The sequence below is a fragment of the Anser brachyrhynchus genome (assembly GCF_964034855.1).
Source record: "Anser brachyrhynchus genome assembly, chromosome: 14".
Taxonomy (NCBI): domain Eukaryota; kingdom Metazoa; phylum Chordata; class Aves; order Anseriformes; family Anatidae; genus Anser; species Anser brachyrhynchus.
Genome location: NC_137709.1, coordinates 855427 through 874415, shown reverse-complemented (window position 1 = coordinate 874415; position 18989 = coordinate 855427). Strand labels below are relative to the sequence as shown.

The 18989-nt window shown below is 42.6% G+C and overlaps 1 long non-coding RNA gene across 1 annotated transcript; it reads right to left on the bottom strand.

The window, feature by feature from the left end:
* Window positions 1–29: 29 nt before the first annotated feature.
* Window positions 30–17262, bottom strand: LOC308177547. The gene is made up of 3 exons (XR_013939245.1): window positions 10887–17262; window positions 10755–10797; window positions 30–8619 (listed from the first exon to the last, which is right to left on the bottom strand). It is a non-coding gene; the product is annotated as an uncharacterized lncRNA (long non-coding RNA).
* Between the last annotated feature and the right edge of the window lie 1727 nt (window positions 17263–18989).

The window sequence follows — 18989 nt, the reverse complement described above, 5'->3', positions numbered from 1 at the left end:
GAACCTGGGCAATTTGAAAATAGTTTTTCTTATTTCCATGGCACTTAAAAACACTAACTTGCAATGGGAATACCATTCGTCACCTGTCTTTCCTACTGTATGAAGCTAAATGGAGCTTACAATATCATGGTATTTGAAAGCACTAGGAAAAATACAGATACATCACAATTAACTTCTATTGGAGTTATTAATTAGCCCTGGAGCAGATCACCTGCCAGACACCTTTGTCCTGGCTGAGGGACCAGAGCCCTGTTGTATTTGGGCTGGATGGATACAAAAATATCTCTGCTCTGAGGAACTTACAGCAGAGCCAGCAAAGAAACCTCCACATGACCTGTTTCTCCCTCAAGAGGCTGATTTACTATAATGGAAGCATTTACAAGAACATAGGTGTTTCAACTACATTTTCAACTGGATAATATTTCTCATCTGTTTGAAGAAAGCACCGACTAAGCCCAGAGAGGCTCTGGGAGGGATGGCGTGGCGTGGCCTGCGCTGCGTCCTGCTGTGCCCCGAGCACAGGCACCACCGCCAAGGGGAGCGCCCTCCCCACCAGCCGTAAACCTGGGGCTGTGTCTGCTCCTTCACCTCTCCCGCGTATTTGAAAAGTTGGGTCTTGCACTGCTGAGTAGGGAAAACATTAAAGCTAAAACTCTTCTGCAGGTGTCTAAGCAGTTTCCCATCTATCCAAGTTACCATCTGAACAGACAAATGCGCACTCGGATTTCCACAACCTTGCTTTTCAAAGCATCGCTTTTCCTGTAACTTAGCAGCTTCTGGATGTTGCATGCCCAGCTGTGTTTTCCACTGAATCAGTCTTAGAAACAGGCTGATCGTCACCATAGCTGGCTAGCAAATAGGCTGAAAAATCCACTTTCCATAAGGCAAGACAGACCAAAGCCAATGTTTTAGTAAAAGAAACGATTGATATTTAGGTATTTGGCATATTCATTAAGTTACTTGAAAGGTCACCCTTTTAAACATTTGCAAACAAAATGCAGTAAGAAATTTTAGCTACACTCTATATAGCATACCAATGAGAAGAAATTTAAACAATAGTAGTCTTCCATTTAAAAAGAACAAACAGAAAGATTTGTGCTTCTCTTATCTCTAATCCTTACTTCTCCCTCCAGAGCTCTGGCACAATTAGTTATTTCATATTAATCACAGTTTTTGCTGTTCACTTTTTTTTCTACGGCAGCTTTCCACAGTCCTGTGTCTGTGTCAGAGGAAATAAAATACAAGTAGCACTAGCTCCTATAGCTTAGCAAGGACAGCACATTGACTGCTGAGGAAGATCAAGAGTTACTTTTCATTTTTCCAGCCTGCACATAGGGAGATCTATTTCTGTAATTGCAGGTGTAAATCTGCCCAGAAGGCTGATCTCTATTTGGCCAAAATAGCTGGAGTCAGTGCAAATCTCCAGCTATTTTTCAACTGTGGATTTTTTGATGCTATAGCTTAGGGGGATGTTTTTCTTATTTTTACATTTGATGGCTTATCAAATGCTAAAGAAATGTGAGATGTATGTAATTGTTTTGTATGCACGATGGGAGAGGCTACAATGAAGTTATATAAAATTGTGAATGGCAGATTAAGGGTGAATAGGGAAAAACTAATCTTTCACATAGAACAAGGAACACAAAATTAAATTATCTAGCAGCAGTTTTAAAACAAACAAAAAGAAGTACACGTAATTACATTTTGGAAATCATTGCCATGGAATGCATTGAAAAGCACGAAGTGTGAATGCGTTCAGGAAACAAGGGGCAAACTCCTGCCGAAAAGGCTGTCAATGGGTGCTAAATGCAACAGCGCAGGTGGAAGCTGTGGAAGCTGGGTAAGAGCTGTCACCTTCTCGTTCTCTCCTTTTGATGTTCCCTAATGACCACGTCAGGACTCAGAAACGGACCTTTGTCCGGACCCTATCCAGCCCTTCTAACACACCACAATCAACAGCCCCATGGCTCTACACCGTTCCAGGTCGCGCAGTCTGAAGTTACAGACGAGTTCCTGGAGCCATTTATAATCTCGTCTAACGTGCACTTTGGTCTCTGCTGCCTGATTAGAAGGAACAGAGATCACTTTAAAGGCAACAGGCAGGTCCAAGCAAACCAGACCGCAGTGCACAAGCTCACGAGCAGATCGCGCTTGTGCTGTCCCTGGCGTAGGTAAAACCGCACGGCAGTGCGCTGTGCCTACAGCGCGGCCACGATGATCGGTCACCCAATGCACCCCCGTGCTGCAGGCAGGTATACGGTGTACTTACATGGCTTCATGTTGGCTTAATCCACTGTCAGCAGGAGTCTGCGTGCAACTTGCTTATATTACCGCTCCACTGTGTATTTACGAACACACACCCTACCAAGAGGGTCACCTTTCACTGTCACAGCAAACCATGTCTTTCCCTGGATATCTGCTCATGCTTTTAAATTTTCCCTTAACATTTATTAACAATAAACAACCTCCTTTTGAGTTTAACTCCTCAGCATTAATATGATTCAATTTTACCTCATTTCAGTTGGAGCTCAAGTACTTTGGCAAATAGAAAAGTTTCAGATCATAAAGGTTTTGATAGCCAGAGCACGTTTTTTTATTCCTGAGAAGTGATAGACCAACAGTGAATGTCAAAGGCAATAAAAGCTGTCCAATCTCACAGGCTTTAACTTAGACATGTAACCGTACGGACAAGAGTGCATGTTAGCTCACCGCAGCCTTACCCTCTTCAGTCTTGACGTAAAGACGTTCACTTTCAGTCCACATTACCAGCAGTAGACAGGCACATCTTGAAATTTTTCATCAGAGAGCAAACCGGTGTCTGCAGAAGGCCAGACCTGGGAAATCCTTAGCTACAGCTTTCATTTCATTGTCATGTCTTGTAAATCAGTTGCACAGTCTCCATTAATGAGATAGAGGCAAGCACACTTCAAAAAAAAGTTAATTTGGCAGTCAGCAGTTAGCTGTGAAATCCTCATGGCACCCTGCGTTGGTCAAGGTGCTGCACAACAGTCCAAGAGAATGCCCTGAAGTTATTTTCCAGATATAATCTAGCACCTCGTGGGGCTCTTTAGCACTCTCTTGCTTACACGATGTTTGTGACCCATGCCTCTGCCTCCAAACCAGCCTCCCTGCTGCTCCTGCCCAGCCACAGCCCTGCTCAGTGCTTGGGAGATAACAGGAAAAACGTGTCTGGGCAGCAGCATGTTCCCCACAGTTTGCTGCTCAGCTGCTTCGCGGCAGGCCAGATAAGACTTGGGATAGAGGTTGAAGGTATCATCCAGTGTCCTCCCCAGCTCTGCTAAGCCATTTCTCTGTCAGAAGGTGATGACACATCTTCTACACTTCTGAAAGGCACATGGAGATGGGCAGATAAGCAGTGCTACTCCATAAAAACGTCTTAATTATTATTCTTCTCCTGTCCTGAAAATGTCACACAAATGTCACTTTTCAATATAATAGTTACTTCCATCTAGGATTGGATCACCTCTGTTCTTCAAGGTGAATATAATAATGTTGCATCTCCTCGGTGCTGAGATTGTACCACTGGCACTCAAAGTAAAAAGATGAGTAAAGAAATCAGGGTTGAGTCCTTTGTCTCTCCTAGATCATGTTTTTTGTTTCATACATTTTACTTCTCTTGAGATGAAGTGATAGGCATCTCTCTCGAACGAGCTAGACTGTCCTACATCCCCATTTAGGTCTTTCAGAAAGGCTGCTTGGTAAAGGCATCCCGTTCTCACTGGACACTGAATGTTATGCCACTTGAACTCTTATTGATTGTGGTATTTAGAGAATGCTGTACTCTGTCGTCTTCCAATTGATGGTTAATATATGAGATGAGACAATGTTCCCTGTCAAAGCATACTTGGTTATATTGACCTTGTCAGTAGTATTTAAAGCAGAACAACAGATCCGATTTCATTGAGGAGACTCTAAAAGGCGTCGCTGTACTCCCCAAAAGCCATAATCTGTCCAGTACTGAACTTTTCCACTAGATTAGTTAAATGCAGTGATCAAAAGCCAATTTTAAACTCAGAAGTATGTTTGAGGCAAGTATTACATTAGTATTATTAAGACGAGTCTTTTCAAATGAGGACAACAAATAAAGACAACTGACCTGCAAAGATACACCACCCTTTGAAGACCTACACTTGTCCCCGAGACGTACCTGACTGAGGGCTTTCTGCTGCTCCAATGCCTGCTAATCCGAACAACCTGCAATGTGACCTGAGCCCCAGGATGCCTGAAGGGGTTTTTAAATGCCTAATTCCTGTTTACTTTCTCCAGTCCTATAAATACACGGGGGACTTGGTCACCTAACGCTTCTATGGCTATAGGTCTGGACTGACTGAAATTACTGGAGACGCCGGGCTCTCCACGCCCAGGAGCAGGAAGCGGTTTCTCTGGTGATTAGAGATGATGCTCTACTCACTTTTACTTGTGTCCTGCTTGTACGACCAGTCAGCCGAGGAAGCCACGTCGCACCCCATATTAAGTTTTTAAGAAAGAAAAATACTATTGTACTTTTATTATTATTATTATTCAGTTGCTGTAAATATGTCCGCCTATAAATACATATTCAAAAATATATACTCAGATAATGTATTGCAAATACCTACAACCAACTCCCTATGACTTTATACCAATGACAGTATTTTTTCCCCCATATCTTCACCTAAATACGTAATTTTAACGCTTACAGGTTGGATTTTTGAATAAGAATCATCTCCTTCCGGCAGATGCTTGCTTTCGTGGTGAACTCGAGTGGAAAGCTGGTCTGTAGGAAAGTCATTTGGCTGAACAATTCTTTATCACATTTGAGGTTCAATGATGCGTTTTTATTAAGTAAAATAAAAATACAGCAAGTATTTTACAACGTGCCATCAACAACTACTGCCTGTTTGAGGGGGCAACAGGATGAAGATATCTGCTGTAATCTTTTTTCAACAAGATTAATCTTAACTCCACCATTTTTGAGCATTAGACACTGGAGCTTACAATATTGACTGTGTTTTTATCTTACAATGTTTAAGACCACATCTCAGAAAGTGGGTACTTTATGTTTAACTTAAATTCTTCTTTTCTCCAGTAATTCTTAGAAATTGTATTTTGGTTCTTTCCAACAATAAGTTGTCACGAGGATTAAATAAGTCATCTTGATAAGAAGTCTTCATACTTGCTCTGAGCTTCGTGTACATGCCTATAGCTACCTCAGTACGAAGCAGAGATGAAGTGCTACAAGTTGGGGCACACAAACCAGCCATGGCTGTAAGTTCTCATTACGATTCTAGTTCAAAGGCTCCTTTCAAATTTATCTTATCGTGCCATGAAACAGCACCAAAATGGCAACACTGAGATTGCAGCTTTGTTTTAAGAAATAAGAGCAACCCGCCCCAACAAAGAAGAGGTACTTTGATGTATTTCTCCTCCCACCTGCAGTTCTCTCTTCATCCTTTTCACTCTCTGAAGTGTTAAACAGAGTTTTTTCTGTGGCTAAACGTCTTAACTTTTGTTCACCCTGCTCCTCTTGATTTCTAAGAGTTTAGGGTGCAGCTTGAATAAGAAGCAGTCTTCATCAGATATTAAAGAGCCATGTGAAGTAAATACAGTAAAGTACACTTGGTCTTTTTATGCTCTTTAATTATCCAGAGCTGGATGTTAAATTTTGCTCTTCTCTCCAGTGACTACCACAGCTCACTCAGCACTTTGCACGTACGCGGGTCAGGTGCATCGCCTCCCGGTGTGCTGGGAATTAACGGCAGGGTGGCGCCTGCCCACGCTGCCCACACCCGGGGGACGAGCATAAAATCATGTAGCTATGCATCTCTCTAACACAGCCCTGCTTCACAGAATTAAAAAGCGTAACTATGAACGATATATGATGCAGAGTAAATTTCCACTTTGGCATCATGTGCCTAAGGATACGATTCCTGGTAACTCTCGCGTGTACGATGTCTGCCTGATTAAAGAGATTAGGAGTGTGTACAAGGGAGCATTACCCGTTCAGCCAGTTTAAAACATATTTTATAGCTTTGGGGGATAATCAGACCATAACAGGGCTGTCGTGTTTCTTCCACCTCCCAGCAGCGGTGATGGCAGACCCCTTGTCGAGAAGCACGCTGCTCTGGGCAGCTGCGACCCACGGGTGACAGCGCCGCATTTCCTGAGAGCTGGTCCCAGCACTTCTAATACCATCAGGCAAGCAGGTACCAGAGGATATCAAACCTAACAAATTTAATAGGTTTGTGCCTTGAAGAATGCAGCAAATATATCACCACCCTTACCACTTCAGCAGTTTGAGCTCCTGAATAAACCACAAGCGATGTATGGTACAGGAAGCACACCTTCTGTCAGGTGCAGAGTTGTGACCACCCCCTGTATGCCAACGCCCAGCTTTGAAGTATTTCAAAAGTTTCCAAAGGAGATGAAAACAGATCACTAACATGAGTTAAAAATATATATATATTAAAAAAGCCTTGTTTTTTAACACCACGTGTAAAAAAGAAAAACACTAAATAATCTGTTAGATGATCTCCAAGGGAGTGTTTATGGAAGTATAATCAGAACATAAGCTACATTTTTATATGAAGAAACCTGAGTGTGTGAGACCACAGAGTGAAAAACAATATGTAATCACCAGCTTAGAAGTGGGTATTTATCAGTATAAATGCTGAGAAGATTCTGATTACAAGAGGGTATTTTTCTACTGATTTGAGGTCTCGAATACTTTTTTTAAATACCTTTAGTAGAGCCTGGACAAATTCAGACAAATGAGTACCAGAAGGCATAAGGACGTTTGCCGGGTATCCAACCAAAGTTAGTTAAAGGAATCCACACGGATTTATTTTCCACGTGGAAATACCTGAATGCCCGACAGTTCAGTCTACACCAAGGAGGCAGCAGTAACTTACTAAGTTCCTGCTACTATCTTTGTTGTATTTCTTGTTAGCCCTATGCAAAAAGGTCTCCACGTTATGAAAGCTTATTCACTCACTGGGAAATGAGGCGACAGAAAAGCAGTGCTGCGTGGCCTTGAAGTACCCACGCTCCGGCTGCTGAACTCCTTTACCTGTCCTGCCGCTCCCAGGCTTGCCTCCGCTCTTAGAGCTCATCCTGCACCAACTGACTGGACTCAGTGAACGATTGTTTGCACTCTGCTTATTTAAGTTCTGTAAGAACTGTAAGCAATGCTAATCAAATAATTGCTGTGAAGAGTTAGAAATGTGCCTTGTATTAATATGCGCTGATTCTTCAAGTTTCTTACCAATAAATACCTGCAACAAACTGATCAGTTTAATACCAAAAGCAGCAAACATTTTACAGTTCAACAAGTTTAACCTTTCCTAATTCAATATCCTCATAATTACCTTTATTAAATAACTGTGCTTAATTTCTGTAACCGCAATAAAATAAAATGAAAAAAATAAGGTAAGGAATATCCGAGCACAGAGTCCCATGGCATAGGAGCTACCCTGGGACATACAGACCAGATTTCCACCCCATTCATGCTGCATTGCCCAAGCGACAGACTCCTTGAGGAAACCACAAACCACCCCTGCTCAGCGAAGCTGGCTTAAAATTTTCAGTAGAAACATTCTTTTATACCATAACTGACTTTTTCAATAGCTTCAAAGATGTTTTGTTTGTGGCTGAAATATCACAAGAAAAAAAAATCAAACAACTGCAGTTTTCCCTGTTTTGATCTTTCTTGACCATAACATGTTCAAAAAGGTCAAGTACTTACCAGTTTGGGGCAAATTAACCTGGTATGCTTCATACAGTTGGCAAAGAGAGGCAGTATCACAGAAGAGTAACTCATGACTGAGAGCAACATGTTTCTGCAAATACCACACATGTGACCCTCTATAGTTTTACATATATACCATAACAAGTTCTTCTCCTGGGAAATGTTCCCATGTTTATTTTACTCCTCCTAGTAACAAATTTAAATGTCTTTTTTTTTCCCCTGTATCTTATGTCTTTGCTTTTCTGTGTTTTGTAGAGCATCTTGTCACTGTGCTGTGCTATCGCTGCAGCACTAATCTGTAAGTATAATCCCTCCTGCTTCACATGGGGTGCCAGCCTCAAAAACCAACAGATCGCTCAGAAAGGAACAGACATCAGAACAAGAGCTTGGGAAAAACTGAATTCCCACATGGCAGAGTAAGAAATCTTCTGTTTTGGAAAGGAAAAACCTATGTGCTGCCAAGCCCGTGTTCTTGGCGTCAGACAGTCCCCTCTTCCTCAGTGGCAATTTTAGCTGTGAAACGCAGACCTGGAATCCCAGAGCGGGACGACGCAGAGAGAAGCTGGGCTTGGAGGAAGCTGATGAGAAACACGAACCACCCACATTTTGTTGTCACTGCTCCCTACCTGCATTCACATTACCTCTCCTGAAGAAGAAAGCTGACCTTCCTGTAAATCTCCCAGACAGCCTCCAGGCTCCGCTCGAGATGGGACAACCACCACCACCACCACAGCTCGTCCCCTTAGCAGCTGTCCCCGGGATTGTCTCAGACCCTTTCCTGGTGGCCCAGACCCCTGCCTGGCCATGTCTCCAGTGCTCGGGTGGTGGGGCTCATTCTGAAGCAATTTATTTCCATAGATTTAGTGTCAGCTCTGAAAAAATAGAGTTTAAATTACTGGAGGGTCTCTAAAGCATAAACCTGATAAGTCACATCCAAGACCTATTTAAATAAACCTTTCTACTTAAGCAAGAGACTGGACGGAAACATTCTCCTCCAGGCACCTTAGTACCTAGGAGAATGACACGTGTGCTTCCTCGAAACAGCATGATGGGGAGCTGGAGATGTGCAGCTGGGCTGTGACAACGCCTTACTACACAGATCTAAACTCCCCTCTGGCTCTGTGTGTCACCTCTTTGGAGGAGGCACCAGCTACCAGCTCCTGCAAAGGGATGCAGGACCTAGGATCAGGCTTCACTGGCAGCCAGCCAGTTGGCTGAGAAGAACAAAAATATCTCATTAACTGAAAAAAAACCTCCCAAACTGTCATGTTTCAGGGTCACAAGTGCTTTCAATCACAATCACTTTCTGTCTCAGCAGGAAGAATGGTTTTCATTCAGAAAGGGACCCGTTCATCAGAGAGAACAACAGAGATAAATCAATAAATGTCTGGGTCTTTATTAACTCTGGGATCAAGCCCTTTGGCACTACCTGTGAAGCCACCAGCTACAGATCGCAGTGAACGAAAGCATCCTCCACATTAGTTAAACTGACTTTTAGCACTCATTTCTGCTTAACTCTGGAACACAAGAAAATTCAAATGCCAAATGTGGGCTGGATTTCCACCATCCAGCCCCCAGTGTCACACAACTCCTCCTCCTATTCAGGATGGGTAGTGGGAGAAACAAAAAGAAGTGATGTACAGGAACATGATTTAGTAACCTCACAAATTATGTTATTTGTTATATATTGAACAGCATTTTAGGGTTGTTTTTCTAAGGAAATCATCAAAAGCTCATACTTTCAGTCCAAAATGATCACAAAAAGTTTCTGAATTCCAAAGGACATATGAGGAATGGGAAAACTAAAACCCACAGCTTTTGAACTAGTTCTACTTTTCACTTTCTTGAAGTGTGATAAGAAACAGCTCCTTGTTTCTGGTTCAGAGAAAAAATTGATTTTTAACTTTGGCAGCTTTCAGTGTGGCTGAGCTGCACAACACATGACACCACACTGTGTAGTTACCATATGAAAATGATGAATGAATATGAAGTGGAAGGAGCGGCAAAAGTAATTTTCCCATGACCTTGAAATGGAAAGGAAGGTAAACTGGGAAGGTGTGCGTGGCACCAAGCTCAGGCGCAGCCACAAACCTCGCTTCAGGTCTGTCTGCAGACCAAAAAAATCGCATGATATATCTTTTATTAAGTGATAGATAGCTGTGCTCTAGACCTACAAAACACTCTTGTGTGTATAAGATTCATTTTTCTCAAGCTGAAATCCCCAAGACTTGTGTTGTTTTGCTCTCAGAAATGAAATTTCTGCTGGTAGCAGTTATAGAAAGCAGAGAACATGCTTACCGTTAATGTAAGCAAACAGTATATATGGAAGTACAAAGCAGCAAATATTAAGAATAACTTATTGGTACCCCAAAAGACCATGGAAATTTTTAAACATACTTCTGGGGAGAAGGGGTGGTGGTCTCTCAACAGAAGTGATGCACTGGTTTAATAAATGAAATCTAATTTTGCAACAATCTCGATCCAGAGAGGCACGCGGACCTTGACTACTTACACAGTGCACTTCCATCCTTTTAACCTGCAAAATTGGATTCAAAATAAAGTTGCAAATTCCCAGCCATGCTCTCGTGGAGATACAGTATGTGCTACCACCTTCACAGTTGTTTTGCACCTCTGGACTTTCCAGTGCATAGGAAACTAGAAGGAAGCTGAAAAGAAAGCCTCCTTCAGCAGAGGTGTGGGAACAGGGGTGATCAGAGGGAGAAGCCCTTTACAAGCTGCTAAAAGATTTGTTTATAAAATCAGGAGGGCATTCTGGTAATAAAACTGGGAGGCATTCACAGAAGGTGATGTGCCTAATCACGCTGCCATCTTTGTGCAGAGGAAAGCTACCGCACCACAGATTGCACTTCTCCATGGCAATGGCTTCTGCAAGGTAGCAATCAAAAGATGGAGAAAAGTGCTGCATCACTCTGCCTTTTACAATCCCTCCATTATTTATTTACATCAAGACTAATTTCTCTGCTAGAAACAAAGTGATGAACTGTACCAGGGCAGAACTTCCCTGTTGCTTGAAATTGCTTCTCAGTCACCTGAAAAGAGAAATTCAAGTGAGAATGGCTTGTATTGCTCAATCCATCTTCAGATGAGAAACCCACCACCTAATCAGTATTTATCTTACCTAGGCAAATGGCAACATCTATCTGTTTTTTTCCTGATACCGCAACAAAGGGATGACTGGGCTCAGAGCCATTCATTGTAGGGAGGTTGCCTGTATTTAAGTAAAACAAGAAGACAAAGAAACAAGAAGAGAAAAAGTCAGCAGCAGGGCAGCACTGAGCTTACAACACACAAAGCTAAACTCACTCTCCTGATAGCCTTGATCAACCTTGTAAATTTGACCATTAAGAATACTATATTTGTTAAAAAAAAAAAAAAAATTGGGACTCTAGCTATTCAGAACACAATCTTTCCTGTTGTGAAATAACATGGGGATTTTCTTATTTATTTATAACATAACACTTACCACAAGCAGCTATTTTCTGAGGAGGAATCAAAACCAACCTCTTTCTTTTTAGATTTAGGGCAGACTCTAAATAGCCAAGGTGACTGAAGCCTTCATTACAGACAACGGTGCAGAGAGGATTGAATTTCCCAGTAGGAAGTGGGCAGACAGAAACTGAGCTCTGCAGCCCTCGGCTAGGCTGCGGTGCGCTGCAACGCCAGCACGGAGCACAGCGGCACCAACCGAAGCCCGGCAGCACGTCTGCCTGGCAGCAGCAGCAGGAGCTCCCTCCCTCCTCACCGGCCCCGTTCACCCGATTCCCGCAGCACCTCACTTCACGGTCACCGGCATCACGTGCGCCCTTCAAAGCCTCAAGCCAAAGCCTCCGGGAAGGTGAGGCACTGAACGAGCTCCCGATGCCCACCCGGCAGCCAGCTCCGGTCTCCAGCGAAGGCTGCCCAGTGCCCAGGAGATGCCACGGGAGCCCTGCGAGCCGGGAAGGCGGCGGTGCTTTCCAGAGAGCACAACACCTACGAAGAGGTTGTGTCGGCTCAGACACACCTTGAGCGACCTGCCAAAGCCAGGATCACACTGACCTTGTTTTAGGGCGGAAGAGACACCCAAGTAAGCATCAAGGTGCAAGCAACCACCAACCAACCGTTTGGTTAGTAAAAATCACCCTCCCTAAATTTACCAGCTTTTTCTCCTAGAGAAGTCCCCAGAACCATTCTAAAGTGAAGTACGGTGATAAGTGCACCACAGAGGAGGAATCAAGGTTATAAATCAATTTGCTACATGAATTATCTTTGTTTCATTCACATTCGAGAGCAACGGAAAACTTACTGGGATTCATGAGCAAATTACAGATTTGACGTACTGCGAACAGCTTTGCCATTGTAGCTGTGGTTGATTTTAATAGATGAAATTGTGTGAAAATTCTCCGTATTGTCTCAGAAATTAGGAAGTGCAGCATTCAGGGCAGGGGAACAGCAGCAGCACACAGCATCTTCATAGTAACATCATTCCTGGGCAGAAAAGTATCAAAATTCCCAAAAGACAGAATGTGAAAGTCAGCCCAAAAATATGAGGTAATGTTTGAATGGGAGTGAAGGAAGAGCCTATCCAGTGCCTTTAAAACAGAACAGTTCATACAATTAAATAAAGAGCTCAAAGCAGCACTGCAGAGCTCTCAGCACTTTGGAGATGCAGTTAAGTACTGATCACTTCCCTTTGTAGCTGCTCCTCTCAGAGCTGGTGGAAAGCATGACTTTCGTTCCCAGCTATTTCTCTTTTTCAGAGCTCATAAGCATGCTCTTTTATTAAAAGTTAAAAGCAGCGCATAAATTAGGTGCTTTTTCTTAAGAGAACAAGGCTGCTTTTAAAATGCTGGCATATGTTAAATTAGAAGGAAGTTAACTTCAGAAATCTTAGAGCAGTATGAAACAGTTGCCAGTAAGACAGAATGATTTATTCATGCTCTGCAACAAGCTTGCGCAACGGGGGAAGTTGTTCCTCTCCATTCTCTCCGCGCTGCGCAATCTGCCTTGACACTCAACCAGCCGAAAGTCCATTAAGAGGTGCTTCATTATTTATACTGTAAATTGATTTAAGATTAAATTAATTATACATGCCCGGCCAAAAACTATCGCAGCATCCCATAAGCACCTCTTCTGGGCAGTGTTCCTGGGCTGCTGCACCCAGAGACGAGCAGAGCCGCCGAGCGCTGAGCCCCAGCCCGGGGAGGACCCCGGCCGAGCCGCCGCGGCCCCGAGGAGCCGGCAGGGGAGCGGCACCGTGGGGCTGGGGGCTGCTGTCACGGGGCAGGAAGGCGGCGGGTGCAGCCCGGTCCCGCTGGGCGATAAAACCGGGCCGCAGGAGAGGGGCTGCGGCGCTGCAGGGGTGAGCAGAAGCGCAGCAGACGCAGGGACGCAAAATGGACAGTGCGTCAGCTAAGAGAGAACCTCCTGAGAATGAAAAAAAAAAGAAAAAAACAGACATATTTGTAAATAAGCACTTTTTGAAACACTGGATATCTTCATTGTAATGGCTTTTGGTGGTGGTGGTGGGCTTTGTTGTTGTTTGTTTTCTTTTGAATATAGAGAAGTAATTGCATTCAAAACTTTATTCAATACTTGGCAGGATTTTGGACCATTAGCCACAAAACGTCATGTAACATCTGCAATTTTTGCTTTTATATTCAACATGTTTTTCCAAGTGGTTGTAGTTTGTTTGCCTTTTTTTTTTTTTTTTTACAGTGAAACCATTATTTGCCCCCAGCTGAGATTAATAATGGTATTTTATCACATCCCATGTACTCATCAGCCTAGGGGAATACTCCCTGAGTTGTTGTTTTTTCACTTTTCTCTCATAAAATGCTTCATCAGTTCTCATAATGTAAAAAGTATATCAGAAGCCAGAATAGCAGTTAACACATTATCACACTTTTCATTCCTCAGGATGAAATCTAAGTATTGATTCCAGTTATTTTTGTAACAAAAGATTTGCTTGAACTCCCACTCAAGTCCAACGAAGGACCCCCAAAGGACTTAGCTGGCCCAGGACTTAGCGAACAATTTCCTGCAAAATTCTTAATAGGACTAATTAACTCTTTAATGTCAAGACTTTTTCAATGGCAAATTAGATTTTTCAAGTGAATACCATTTTTCCACAGCAAGAGCTTCTGCAGAAAAACGCTTTCTTTATTGTAGGCTAGCAGCCTGAGCCGGGGACTGCCCGGCCTGGCCGCGCTGCTTGCGGCCGCTGCCTTCCCCCGCAGCTCACGCTCCCGGCCTGGCCGCAAGGAACCCCGAAGCTGAGGGGTCCTGTCTGAACTGGAGGCTGAATGAGTAGCTCAGGCTGTAGAGGAGAAATTTTACTATATGGTCTTTTTGCACACTACGCAAATTTTCTGTATCTGTGTCTCTTTGTGGGTCAGCACAAAGCTACGGCTGTAGTTAACTGCCGCAGACTGGATCACACGTGTAGCAACAAGCCAAGCACTGAGGTGAGCTTCATTTTCTTGCAGGTAGGTTAAATTGAACTCGATGAGGGCACATTAAGCAAGTACCTGTGTGAGTAGCAGGGAGTTTTCAGATCAAGCCGTGCATTTATAAGGCAGATGTTCATTAGATGCTACGCTTCTGCAAGGGGAACGCATGCAGTCCATCTGCGTGCATACCTTTCCCTTTCTTGCACGGAAATATATTCACCATTTGCAGTGAAATCTTCCACACTGATAAGGCTAGGTTTGTTAGGGCCTTGCAAAACTGGTAATCCCAAAATAGCTGAAAAGAGCCAAACAGAAAGAGTGAGGTAGTAACTGAGAGCCGGCCACACGGCCTCACCAGTGGCATGCTGTGCGTGGGCTTTAGGAAAGCCACCAGCAAGCTGAAAAATGAGTTTGTTAAGATCTGCGTACAGTAAACGGTCCATATGATGTATGATTTATAAGATGTTACAGCAGTCTTGAAAAGCCTTTTAATTTCAGAGAACCTGCTGAAGCAGGGAAAGCTGTGCTATTTGAGGAATACAATGGGCCTATAGGCAGAAATGCTCTCAGATAACGGTAAAGTGGCTGTCTGGCACATCTGCATTTTGTAACTGCAAGTATAAGCAGCTAAAAGGAATAGAGTGGTGCAGGCCAGTAAACAACACAAGGGATAATTTATATCCTGTATGGTAAAGGATAAGATGCACAAGAAAAAACGACCTAGGAAGAAAGTAAAATAAAAATATAGCAGAGAAGCATAAGAGGATCTGTGTAAAGCAACGACAGAGTTAACAGGCTCTGTACGAGCACTTGCACTGCACTAGCTCCACGATTTTGGAAGAGGTTTCTGAAAAGTAATGAATGCTCGGGAAAGCTGAATGTCCTACACATACCCTGGATCTATTTATATGTGAATTATAATTTCTTTAGTGATTATTTCTGACAACCTGGTTGTTGAACAAGTTACCGGCCACATTTCCATATAAATACGTTGCAGGAGTAATATTTTGCACAGTTGTGAGTGACCCTTAACTCTACACGGTGTTCTGCCCGCGTGTGTTTGCATGCTTTATATTTCCAGTCTTGGTTAGGGTAAGTGTTGTATATAAGCCACTACATCCTTTCGGAGTTTCCTTGTGGTTACAAAAGCAGATTTCTTCTGCTTTACTTCCTGCAGATCATTAATCAAGATCTTCAATTTCAATAGACACTCCAGTAAAATAAATGGACAAATAAATTCCTTCTATCAATGGAAAGTAATTCATAACCACTTTTTGTTTGTATTCATAGTAACAGTAGAAGATGAAATTTGGCTTTCCCCAAGTTGTTGTTTGCTTGTTTTTCTAACATTATGAGTCAGGTATATCAATTTCCACATTGGAAATACAATACAGAATAACAGAAACAAACAAACAAAAAAAATCTATTTTCAGAGTTTGGGGGGGGGGGGGATTTTAGTGACTATAAAAAATCTCCATCTTTGAAAGGATAAAATCACATTTCATGTTCTTCTTCAATTTGGAGTATCTTCAAGGAACTTTCTTAATTTTTTCCATATTTTTCATACTCCATCAAAAAATTCCAAAATATTCAGCCTCTGTTGTGCCACTAATCTAAACCTCAGCAGTTTAATTAATTTTCCTCTGTATTTGTTTTCAGCTCTTTCAGTTGCCTACCATGCCTACTAAATCTTTAAATTTTCTAGAGCCAGGAATATCACTTACAGAATTTCTGTAGCACTCTAAACATTAGACCCATAATCTACACAGTCATGCAATGTAAATAGCTTATTTCTGAATATTTCTGTTATAAATTACAATGAAAAGAGTTTTTCAATACTGGAAAGACAACTGAGCTGATTAAACACAAACTTCTGGAGAAGGACAAACACTACTTCTATCTTAAGGGATGCATTTAGAAATTACAACTCCCTTTGGCAGCTGCAAAGATACCGAAATCTATTATTCATCAATCAAGTTGTCATCACCTAGAAGATTAGACAGTGGCCCAAGAGACGTAGCCAATATAAGTTTATAAATTTCTCAAGAATAAATAAATAACAAAAAGTCTAACTTACGGAGGATTTGGGCAGAGAAGAGGAGGGAAAGCACAGGAGGGGGTAAGTGACCTCATCACTGAAGAAATATGAGATATGGCATATCTCAGTGAGCAAGATTTTATATGCAATTCCATAAAACAATTTCATAAATAAAGCTAAAAAAGCATAGTCTAAATAAAACTAACATAAAGTAGCTACAAATATATTGAAAATCACCAATCAAAGAGTTGTTATTAGTGTCCCCTGTGAAGCTGAGAGGACAGATGAAGTGGAGGCTCCTGAACAGGCTCAGATGCTGGAGTAGAGAAGATACCAATATAATTTGTGGATGACAGCAAGCTGGGAGGGGTTGCAAGCACTTTGGAGGACAGGATCAGAATTCAAAACACTCTTGATGATTGTGGAAGTACTGTGAAATCAGTAAGATGAAAGGTAGTAAAGGCAGTTACAAAGAGTTAAGCTTAGAAAGGAAGGATCAAATGCACAGAAAATGGAGAGCATCCAGCAAAGCAGCAGGGCTGCAGGAAAGCTCTTTTGACACCTGAATACGAAACAGCAGCCAGCTAACAGAGTCTTACCTGCACACGGGCTGCCCACTGAACAAAGACTAGGAGAGGGCTTTCAGACATCATCTGCTTCGTTAGGTCTGGAAATAAATCCCCAGCCGACTGTCATCCAGAAGTACCTTTGTGACCTGGAATTTTGCATCATCCCTGGCCCAAAAGCGTCTCCCCCATCTTCAGAACTATTTGCCATTTACAAGAGAGGGGGGAACTGTGCGGAAATGGCAACTTGAGGTCACTTAACCCAAACCACTGTTTGTGAACTGGAGGTTCTCTTCCTCACGCACCCTCCCATCTTTCACCCGGGTGGTCTCTTGGGTGAGCCCACAGTGGCTATCGATGTCTACCTGTATTTGAGGAACACCAGGTGCCCTCACGCAGCAGTGGGACAAAAGAAAAACAGGAAAAAGACCATAACAGGTGTATTTTTAGCTAATATGTAGCTAATATTTAGCTAATATTTAGCTAATATTTAGCTAATATGTAACAAAAGCATTTCAGTTTATTCACTCTGAGTGTCCCATTATCAAAATACCTATAGTCATCTCTCAGCCCTTAATACGGTTGAAATTATCTTACCTATCCTCTCCATTATTCTTGGTGACAAGTGAACAGTATAAATGCCTCACAGCTCGAGGATAAATATACTTCCCTTACAGATTAGGTTAGATGATATAGTGCAAACAAACATATCCATGAAAAGAAAATAGACATGCTAATCTATAAAGATTTAGATGAAGGAAGAAGCCATCAATCTGGCAGGAGTTATCAGTTTGTTTTTCTTCCTGTGTTACTACAGAGATTTCTTTTTAAGCTATCTACTCTGACTACGCAGGAGATTATGCATGAATTTCAGCTGGCACACAGTTTTTCCTAAAAAAAAATGGGTATTTACCAAAAATGCATCCATTTCCCAGGTGTGGGAGAATGCCCTGAAAAAGAGACAATCTCTTCTTTGAAACTTCTCTCTTCCTGATTAGGAATGCTCTGACAATGTGTTTCACAATAAGAACAAAGGGAGAAGAGACAAAAATAGCGTTCCAACCCTGCTACCAAAATAAATAAAAGTGTGGCTTGAGAAAAGCTGTGCCATATGTATTTACACACACTTGGGTCTGGATTTTCTTGTTGTTCATATGCTTCAGTGCATTCTCTCTTTATTCTAGAAGACGTTTTTTGTTTCCCCAGCCCACTCCACACCTTGTAGTTGAGCTGGTACCAGCACCAGGTATTGCTCTTTGCAGGATGTGCTATCTAGTGTACACAGGGCAAAATGAGATCCCATTGAGAAAGAGGGAAACCCAAAGAGCTTCTCAGCTCTTCCCTGTCTCACCTCAGCTCTGGGGCCGCCAACCACCGAGGAGTCTCAGCCCCGGTCACTGTCCCGGACCCCGGGGTCTGGCACCCCTCACACACATGGGACCCCAGAGGCACTGAGGGAAATGGCTTCCCCACCGCCTTACTGAACGCTGGATTGAGTTCACGATGGACAAATCAGAGGAAAACAGTACTTGTCTTAAATTGTCTTAAAAGATATAAAAAACTATTATCTGGGCAACCCCTACCACCTTCAAGACTAATCGAAATTTTAAACCCCTAACATTTCACCAGGCTGAAAATCAGGGAAAATTATTATGCTTGTGCAAAGACAGTCAACATGGGTGGTGGTACTGCTGGCTATTTCAGTACTCAGCCTGAAGGACCCCAAAACATGCATTAAATCTCACTGTCCCCTGGGCACAGCATGGCAGCAGCTGAATGCTGATCACGGCTTGGGAAAAGGTGCTAAAGGCAAGGTTTGACTAGCATGGAACTGCAGGGAAGTTTAAGGAGAGGAGATCCAATTTCCAAACTAGAATATGGCAAGACAATGGACTTCCATGGCTTCCAAAAAGTGGAGTCATACTCCAGTCCACAGAAAATACAACAGGTTATTACAGCTGGTCCACACTTTGAATAACCCATGTGTTGTATCAGCAACTCTCCAGCAGATAAATATTTTTGCTCCTCACTCATATTAACTCTCTAAATTCATGCAGCTCTGCAGGACCACACTGGAGTCATCCACCACTAACCAATGAACTAAGCAAATTCAAAACAAAAGGTCTTCACCACTGACGATGACTTATCTGGAAAGAAGCCAGTGTTAAACTCAGCTTGAGTTCACC